This window comes from Arachis ipaensis, chromosome B01, assembly GCF_000816755.2.
Source record: "Arachis ipaensis cultivar K30076 chromosome B01, Araip1.1, whole genome shotgun sequence".
NCBI lineage: Eukaryota > Viridiplantae > Streptophyta > Magnoliopsida > Fabales > Fabaceae > Arachis > Arachis ipaensis.
Genome location: NC_029785.2, coordinates 110,310,688 through 110,321,037, shown reverse-complemented (window position 1 = coordinate 110,321,037; position 10,350 = coordinate 110,310,688). Strand labels below are relative to the sequence as shown.

General features: G+C 33.9%; 1 pseudogene; it reads left to right on the top strand.

Annotated features, from left to right (window-relative positions):
* LOC107610827 lies at positions 1,605-3,136 on the top strand (annotated as a pseudogene).

The window sequence follows — 10,350 nt, the reverse complement described above, 5'->3', positions numbered from 1 at the left end:
TGTCTAAAAGAATACAATTATTGTCTAAAAGAAGATGATAATGACAAAAAAAATATTTGTGGAAAAAAAATTAATTTTGACAAAAAAACCAAAAATAGGACAATACGACATTTGAGGCAAAATAAAAAGTTTTAAATATTAAAAATAAAATTAAGACTTAACAAAAATTTTAGGAAGTAAAATAATATTTTATTCTAAAAAGTATAGAGAAATTCTCGCTTCTTTACAAGGCTTTAGTTTAGTTAGATTCCGTTTGTTTGATGTTCATGTCTTGCCAAGACATAGACACAGTGGGACGTGTCTATTGTTTGGTTTGTGAGACACAAAAATAAGAAGGATACGCTTATACACAAATATACACAAGATATATGTATTTCATGTCTCAGGAAAATGGTGAGACACGGATTTTGGATGAAGGACACGGATCTGTATTCTTTTTTTTAGACTATTTTATCCTTATTCATTTTTTGAAATTCCAAATATCTCCCTTTTTTTTATTACAAACCCTAACCAGGGATTTTTCTTCTGCTATTGTTCTCCACCATCAAAGCTGTACCATCGTCGCACATCGTCTCCGTTTCCCACTGACTTTCCTCTATGATTATTGCGGGCTGTGCTCCAGTAGCGGTGAGCTTGTGTTGCTGCTCTGCTGCCTTTGCCTCTTCATCTTGCAGCCGCATTAGCCTCCTCCTAGCTGTGATTTGTGTCGTTGCCGCTGGTATTTTTCTCTTGTGATATTTTTGTTTTAATTTTGATTATTGATAATATGTGTTATTGTTGATTGAGTGCTGTTCTAGTGTTTGGGTATGTGGACTATTGAATTGTAAGGCAATAAATTCTTGCGTGTACCTACGGCCTAAACAAAGAAAAGAGTGGACCCGTCTGTTTAAGAAAATTGCTTAGTTCATAAAAAAAAAAGAGTTGTAGAAGGAGCTTTTGCTGCTATGATAAATGAAATTTTGCTATCAATCTGCTTTTGTTATTGGACCTGATTGTTGATAAAACTAATGATAAAAATATTGTTCAAATTGCTGATTAATATGTTAATGAAATTGCTTATCAAATTATTAATAGGTCAGCTTTTTAATTATTATCTTTGAGGAATACTAGAGGACAATTTATTTGTATTGTGTTTATAAAATTGCTTATTAAACTACTTACTAAATTGTTGATCAAATTGTTTGTATTATGTGTTTGTAGAAATTGAATAAGTTAGATGATAATTGTTTGTAGAGATTGATATGTTAATTTACAAATTTGGATCTTGTTTAATTGTGATAGTAGTCAGAATCAATTTTATTTTAGAAAGTTATCAATCACTTATCTTAAAGTATTATTTCCTTTATTTTACTTAATAAAATTACATATTAAAACTCTTAATTATTTTTCAGCTGATATTTTTATTGATATGTATTTAATTAGATTTCAATTATACCTTTTCTATTTTGTTCATTGCATTTAAGCCAGTTGGTTGATTACTTAATTTTAAAATCTATTAGTATGCTTTGACTTTGATTATGTGAGCATATGCTTATGTAATGTGAATTTTTACTATTTTTAGTTTAATTGAGTGTTTTTTCCTATTCTCTCAAGTTGTTAGAGTTCTTCATTTATGTATTTACTTGTTATTGTTTTTTAGGAAGTGATAATGGATCGTTCTGAACAAATTAAGTTATGTGTTGGATATTACTGGATTATGAGAATACAGTTTGACACGTTAATGCTGCTTTTTTTAGTTACTTTATATATGTATATTAGGAATAGAAGGCGGGGTCATACTTCGATTGGTCGAAGAGTGAATACATTGCCATTAAGGCGAGATGCATTAGATAATATCATTGGGGAGGGTGGAGATAGAAATTGCATATGGGAGTTAAGAATGAGTTTAAATGAATTTTCAACTTTATGTGAATTGCTACAAGTTCAAGGTGGATTAGACGAAGACGGTCATGTTGGCATAGGCGAGAAAGTAGCTACTTTCTTAATCATATTAGCTCACCATACCAAAAATTGCAACGTACAAGTTTTGTTCTATAGGTCTGGTGAAACTATTAGTAGGTATTTTTACAAGGTATTGTGTTTGATTTTGCGTGTCTAAAGTATCTTATTTACAAAGGCAGACCCTGTACCGCAAGATTGTGTAGATCCAAGATGGAAATGGTTTAAGGTAAGTCGTGTATGGAGCTCCAATTTTTATTGGTCAAGTTAAGTCTGCGTGTAATAACTATTTTTTTTACCTTTGATAGGGTTGTCTAGGAGCATTAGATGGAACTTACTTAGATGTCACAGTCCCGAAGAGTGACAAATCTAGATATCGGACGAGGAAATCTAGAATATCCACCAATGTCTTAGGAGTTTATAATCGGAACATGGATTTCGTCTATGTCCTTAGCGGTTGGGAAGGATCGGCATCTGATTCAAGGATACTTAGGGATGCTATTACTCGACATAATGGCTTGAAAATACCTGTTGGTATGTCTAAATCAATCTTTTGAAAAGAATAATAACTATTTATTATGAGAATTACAATGTATTTCTTATATTTCTCCATCCTTCAGTTTTAGGGTGTTATTACTTAGTGGATGCTGGCTATACTAATGGGAGAGAATTTTTATCTCCTTATAGAAATGTCCGCTATCATATAAATAAGTGGATTCAAGGTCATTGGGCACCACAAAATCGTCTAGAGTTATTTAATAAGAAGCATTTTTCGGCTAGAAACGTGATTGAGCAGTGTTTTGGGTTGCTTAAGAAAAGATGGGCAATTCTATGAAGTCCCTCATTCTATCCTATTAAGGTTCAAAGCCACATTATTATTGCTTGTTGTTTGTTACAAAATTTTATTCGTATGAACATGGATGTTGATCCTGAAGAAGATGCAACTCTTTTACCAGAACATATACTCGTAGGAGATGACACTATAGTTGATGAAGCTAACACAATTGATGTTGTGGAAAGTAGCCATGAGTGGACTCAATGGCGTGAGGACCTAGCAACTGAGATGTGAGAAATATGGAGAGGAGAACGTGGCGTGTAGAGTTTTTATCTTTGCTAGTTTTGTTATGTATGCAATTTTCCTAGATTATAAATTATTGTATTTGAATTCATTTGAGTTTTTTTCTTTGTGCAATATGTATTTGCCGATTTGGATTCATAACTTGTATTCTAATTAAACATATAATTAGACAAGTGTTTATTTTAATTGTTTTAATCTGTTGTAAATCTGCTGTCATTGGCATAGCAGTTTTGCTGTAATGGTTTACTTTATTTGTTATTGTGCATAAATATTATCTAGCAGCAAATGGCCTCCATACCCCGCCAATGGACTGAACAAGAAACTGAACAATTTGTGGTGTTCATGGAGGAATTGGTTGTTGAAAGCAAGAGGGTAGATGCCGGTCAATTTAAACCAGGAGCATTTCAAAAGCTGGCGGACAAGATGAATGAAAAGTTTCCTGGATGTGGTCTCACTGTAAAGCACATCAGGAATAAACACAAGTGCCTCAACGAAAAATATATGTTTGTGGCTAAGATGTTGAGTTGAAGTGGTTTTGGTTGGAATTTTGAAAAGATGTGTGTTGAAGTGGATAGTAAACAAGTATTAGAAGCATGGGGAAAGGTGTGAGTGTTTGCACATTTAATCGTTCCTCTTACAAGTATTTTTTAATTTTCATGTAATTGTATGTATATGCATTTATAATGTACACTTTTTTTTATGTTGTATAGGGTCGCAATGTTACGCTTTACACTCTAGACAAGCCATTTCCATTGTTTGAACGTCTTAGGAACATTTTTGGCAAGGATAGAGCTACTGGTCTTGATGCATGCAGTGGAAAAGATGTTGAAGAAGATGTCACACCGGGCTTTACATTTCTGCGGCCACATCTGGTGGCTTGGGTTTAGGCGGAGATGATGTTGACATGGAAGATTTAGCAGCTGTCGAGGGCGAACTATCCAATAACTTTTTGACCTCATTTGCTTCATCAAGTGAGAAAAATCAAGAACGTCACACTACAACTAAAAAAAGTAATGATGCTGCAGTCCTATCAAACTTAGCTGAAACTTTTAAAGCTGTGGTTGAGGATCAAGGAAAGCATGTGCAGGTACTAGCCAATGCAATGTCTGGTGTTAATGAGCAAGTGAATCTTGGCCGAACGCTGAAGAGTCTTGGTTTCAACACAATGGAGATCGTGCAAATTGCAAAAAAATTTGTGCAGAATCCAGAATTGAAGGCAACCTTTTGGAGTTTAGACGAGGAAAAGGAAGCATTCGCACGAGATATAATGGACAACTTTTATTGGAATGCTTCCTTTATATCTCGTGCGAATGCTTCCTTTTCCTCGTCTAAACTCCAAAAGGTTGTCTTCAATTATGGATTCAGCACAATTTTTTTTGCAATTTGCACGATCTCCATTGTGTTGAAACCAAGACTCTTCAGCGTTCGGCCAAGATCCACTTGCTCATTAATACCAGACATTGCATTGGCTAGTACCTGCACATGCTTTCCTTGATCCTCAACTGCAGCTTTAAAAGTTTCAGCTAAGTGTGATAGGACTGCAGCATCATTGCTTTTTTTTAGTTGCAGTGTGACGTTCTTGATTTTTCTCACTTGATGAAGCAAATGAGGTCGAAAAGGTATTGGGTAGTTCGCCCTTGGCAGCTGCTAAATCTTCCATGTCAACATCATCTCCGCCTAAACCCAAGCCACCAGATGTGGCCGCAGAAATGTAGAGCCCAGTGTGACATCTTCTTCAGCATCTTTTCTACTGCATACATCAAGACCAGTAGCTTTATCCTTGCCAAAAATGTTCCCAAGACGTTCAAACAACGAAAATGGCTTGCCTGGAGTATAAAGCGTAATATTGCGACCCTATACAACATAAAAAAAGTGTACATTATAAATGCATATACGTACAATTACATGAAAATTAAAGTACTTGTAAGAGGAACGATGAAATGTGCAAAAATTCACACCTTTCCCCATTCTTCTAGTACTTGTTTACTATCCACTTCAACACACATCTTTTCAAAATTCCACCCAAAACCACTACAACTCAACATCTCAGCCACAAACATATATTTTTCTTTGAGGCGCTTGTGTTTATTCCTGATGTACTTTACAGTGAGACCACATCCAGAAAACTTTTCATTCATCTTGTCCGCCAGGTTTTGAAATGGTCCTGGTTTAAATTGACCGGCATCTGCCCTCTTGCCTTCAACAATCAATTCCTCCATGAACACCACAAATTGTTCAGTTTCTTGTTTAGTCCATTGGCGGAGTATGGAGGCCATTTGCTGCTAGATAATATTTATGCACAATAAAATAAAGTAAACAATTACAGCAAAATTGCTATGCTAATGACAGCAGATTTACAACAGATTAAAATAATTAAAATAAACACTTGTCTAATTATATGTTTAATTAGAATACAAGTTATGAATCCAAATCGGCAAATACATATTGCACAAAGAAAAAAACTCAAATGAATTCAAATACAATAATTTATAATCTAGGAAAATTGCATACATAACAAAACTAGCAAAGATAAAAACTCTACACGCCACGTTCTCCTCTCCATATTTCTCACATCTCAGTTGCTAGGTCCTCACGCCATTGAGTCCACTCATGGCTACTTTCCACAACATCAATTGTGTTAGCTTCATCAACTATAGTGTCATCTCCTACGAGTATATGTTCTGGTAAAAGAGTTGCATCTTCTTCAGGATCAACATCCATGTTCATACGAATAAAATTTTGTAACAAACAACAAGCAATAATAATGTGGCTTTGAACCTTAATAGGATAGAATGAGGGACTTCATAGAATTGCCCATCTTTTCTTAAGCAACCCAAAACACTGCTCAATCACGTTTCTAGCCGAAGAGTGCTTCTTATTAAATAACTCTAGACGATTTTGTGGTGCCCGATGACCTTGAACCCACTCATTCATATGATAGCAGACATTTCTATAAGGAGATAAAAATCTTCTCCCATTAGTATAGCCAGCATCCACTAAGTAATAACACCATAAAATAGAAGGATGGAGAAATATAAGAATTACATTGTAATTCTCATAATAAATAGTTATTATTCTTTTCAAAAGATTGATTTAGACATACCAACAGGTATTTTCAAGCCATTATGTCGAGTAATAGCATTCCTAAGTATCCTTGAATCAGATGCCGATCCTTCCCAACCGCTAAGGACATAGACGAAATTCATATTCCGATTGCAAACTCCTAAGACATTGGTTGATATTCTAGATTTCCCGCAGAGTTAACTTGACCAATAAAAATTGGAGCTACATACACGACCTACCTTGAACCATTTCCATCTTGGATCTACACAATCTTCCGATACAAGGTCTGCCTTTGCAGATAAGATACTTTGGACACGCAAAACCGAACACAATACCTTGTGAAAATACCTACTAATAGTTTCACCAGACCTATAGAACCTAACTTGTATGCTGCGATTTTTGGTATGGTGAGCTAATATGATTAAGAAAGTAGCTACTTGCTCGCCTATGCCAACATGACCGTCTTCGTCTAATCCACCTTAAACTTATAGCAATTCACATAAAGTTGCAAATGCATTTAAGCTCATTCTTAACTCCCATATGCAATTCTATCTCCACCCTCCCCAATGATATTATCTAATGCATCTCGCCTTAATAGCAATGTATTCACTCTTCGACCAATCGAAGTATGACCCCGCCTTCTATTCCTAATATACATATATAAAGTAACTAAAAAAAGCAGCATTAACGTGTCAAACTGCATTCTCATAATCCAGTAATATCCAACACATAGCTTAATTTGTTCAGAACGATCCATTATCACTTCCTAAGAAACAATAACAACTAAATACATAAATGAAGAACTCTAATAACTTGAGAGAATAGGAAAAACACTCAATTAAACTAGAAATAGGAAAAATTCACATTACATAAGCATATACTCACATAATCAAAGTCAAAGCATACTAATAGATTTCAAAATTAAGTAACCAACCAACTGGCTTAGATGCAATGAACAAAATAGAAAAGGTATGATTGAAATCTAATTAAATATATATCAATAAAAATATCAGCTGAAAAATAATTAAGAGTTTGGAAAAACTACCAAAAGTACCCATGAAGTTTACGAACGCTGACAAAAGTACCCATAAACTAAGGAAATTAACGCTGTACCCATGAAAGATGGGTTCCGTATGACAAAAGTATCCAAATCCTAATTTTTTGTTGATTTTTTTAATAAAATTTCTAAATTACCCCACCCTAACCCCATTCTACCGTCACTCCCTCTCTTCTCTTCTTCCTCTCTCATCACTTATCCCTCGAAAACCCTCATAGAGTCACAGAAACTCTTCTCCTACCTCCTCATTGCCGTCCGCCACCCACCTACTCCATTACCGCCAATCTCTTCCCCCTCTCAGTGCTTCTCCCTCTCACTATTAAGGTGACTACAACACCTTCATCGCACACCTGTGACCCAACCTGAGGAGAATGCTGTGGCGCACCTGTTGTAGCCGAGGAGAACGTCGTCGTGGTGTGTCTGACCCAGCCGAGGAGAATACCGTCGTCGCACACCTGAGAAGAGAGAGGGGTCGTGGTACTCTTGCATACAGAAAGCGGGTTCAGTAAAGAGAAATCAGAGAAAAAAGGGAGGCGGCACTGTGGATGGAGGTTCTGCCATTGACGATGTTACAGTCGGCCGGCGAAGAAAAATGTATTTCTTTTTTTTAAAACATTTTTATTTTATTTTTCTTCTTTTCAGAAATTGATTTAGTTACTACTAAAATGATACTGTTCTATTTTTTTTAAATCTGCTTCTATTTTTTATGAAGGTTGAGATTGATTTACAGAAGATCCAGTTGATGGCTACTTTTAATTCTGATTTTTGTTGAAATAAATTTCAAATTTGATGAATGGATTTGTTGATTTTTTATGGTTGATGGCTTTTTCTATTTCTAGTTTTGCTAAAGTGAATTGAAATTGGATGAATGGATTTGAAAATTTTTATGTTTTGAGTATTTTTTGGTGTTTGATTAATTTGGTTTGGGTATGGATTATAAACTTATGAGTGAATCGGTTGAGGTCCGATCTTCTACCACCACCACCACTACCATTGATCTTGGTCTGGTTTGTTGTAGGAGTAGTTTTGGACTCCATGGCAAGAGTTGGTGCAAATTGAGTTATGAAATGTTGAAAAAGTGAGTTGAGGTTGAGTGTAGGATAGTTTAGGAATTTTATTAAAAAATTAACAAAAAATTAAGATTTGGATACTTTTGTCATACGGAACCCATCTTTCACGGGTGCATCGTTAATTTCCTTAGTTTATGGGTACTTTTGTCAGCGTTCGTAAACTTTATAGGTACTTTTGGTAGTTTTTCCTAAGAGTTTTAATATGTAATTTTATTAAGTAAAATAAAGGAAATAATACTTTAAGATAGGTGATTGATAATTTTCTAAAACAAAATTGATTCTAACTACTATCACAATGAAACAAGATCCAAATTTGTAAATTAATATATCAATCTCTACAAAGAATTATCATCCAACTTATTCAATTTCTACAAACACATAATACAAACAATTCGATCAACAATTTAGTAAGTAATTTAATAAGCAATTTTATAAACACAATACAAATAAATTGTCCTCTCATTCCTCAAAGATAATAATTAAAAAGCTAACCTATTAATAATTTGATAAGCAATTTCATTAACATATTAATCAGCAATTTGAACAATATTTTTATCACTAGTTTTATCAACAATCAGGTCTAATAACAAGAGCAGATTGATAGTAAAATTTTAGTAGAATTTCATTTATCGCAGCACCAAAATCTCCTTCTACAACTCTTTTTTTTTAAGACCTAAGCAATTTTCTTAAACAAACGAGTCCACTCTTTTTTTTGTTTAGGCCGTAGGTACACGCAGGAATTCATTGCCTTATAATTCGATAGTCCACATACCCAAACACTAGAATAGCACTCAATCAACAATAACACATATTATGAATAATCAAAATTAAAACAAAAATATCACAAGAGAAAAATACTAGCGGCAACGACGCAAATCACATCTAGGAGGAGGCTAATGTAGCTGCGGGATGAAGAGGCAAAGGCAGCAGAGTAACAACACAAGCTCACCGCTACCGGAGCACAGCCTACATTAATCACAGAGGAGAGTCAGTGAGAAACGGAGATGATGTGCGACGGTGGTACAGCTTCGATGGTGGAGAACAATTACAGAAGAAAAATCCCTGGTTAGGGTTTGTAATAAAAAAGGGAGATATTTGAAATTTCAGAAAATGAATAAGGATAAAATAATTTAAAAAAAAAATATACAAATTCGTATTCATCATCCAAAATTCGTGTCTCACTATTTTCTTGAGACATGAAATATATGTATCTTGTGTATGTTTGTGTATAAGCGTGTTCTTCTTATTTTTGTGTCTTACAAACTAAACAATAAAATCTATATCTTGACAAGACATAGACATCAAACAAAAGAGCCTAAGTGAATGTATGAACTCAAATATAAGACATAAGTTTTCTTTTTTTCTATTTTTTTGTTCAATGAAGGGGGAAAAGGGTAATAACTTTTTCCACGAGTCTCACTACTCATTCTGATAGCGTTTTTGTTTGTTAATGTTGTAGTCATGAAGCAACAAGCCAACAACTCACATGAAAAAATATCTTCTTACCAATGATCTCAAGATTTGGTCAGAAGTGGTTTTGACAAATGAACATATATGTATTAAAAGAATTTTACTAGAGAGTTAATAGAATATTTGTACAATGTGTATAATGAATTATTTATTTAGTTTAATATAATTTAAAAAATAAATATTTAAGATAAAATACTACTAATTTCTCAAACATAATACATCTATACTATCTAGAATAACTATCTAAATACCAGAAATAATAAATATCTGATATCCTACTGAATCGAATATTCCTATATTCCATTGTACACATTGTATAGATATTTTATTGGCTCTCTATATATTGAAAAGGATGGAACAATTATTGTTTGCACTTGTGAGTGAAGTGTGTATATGATTTGAGTCATTCATTCCACGAAAGTTTAAGGTGGTATAAGCATTCATTCAATCATTGTCAAATTAAACAAGCAATATCTAATAATTTTGGTTAAAAGAAGCGTGTGAGATTACATTGTTTCAACCACTCGTTTTGTTTGATTCAAGTCCAATATGCACTAGGGTCATCATACATGTGTGTTATTTTCGGCTTCGTATGATTATTCTTTTTTATTTATTGTGTTTTTATATTCAAGTTTATTTATTATTATTTTTTTTATCAAATCTCATCTAACGAT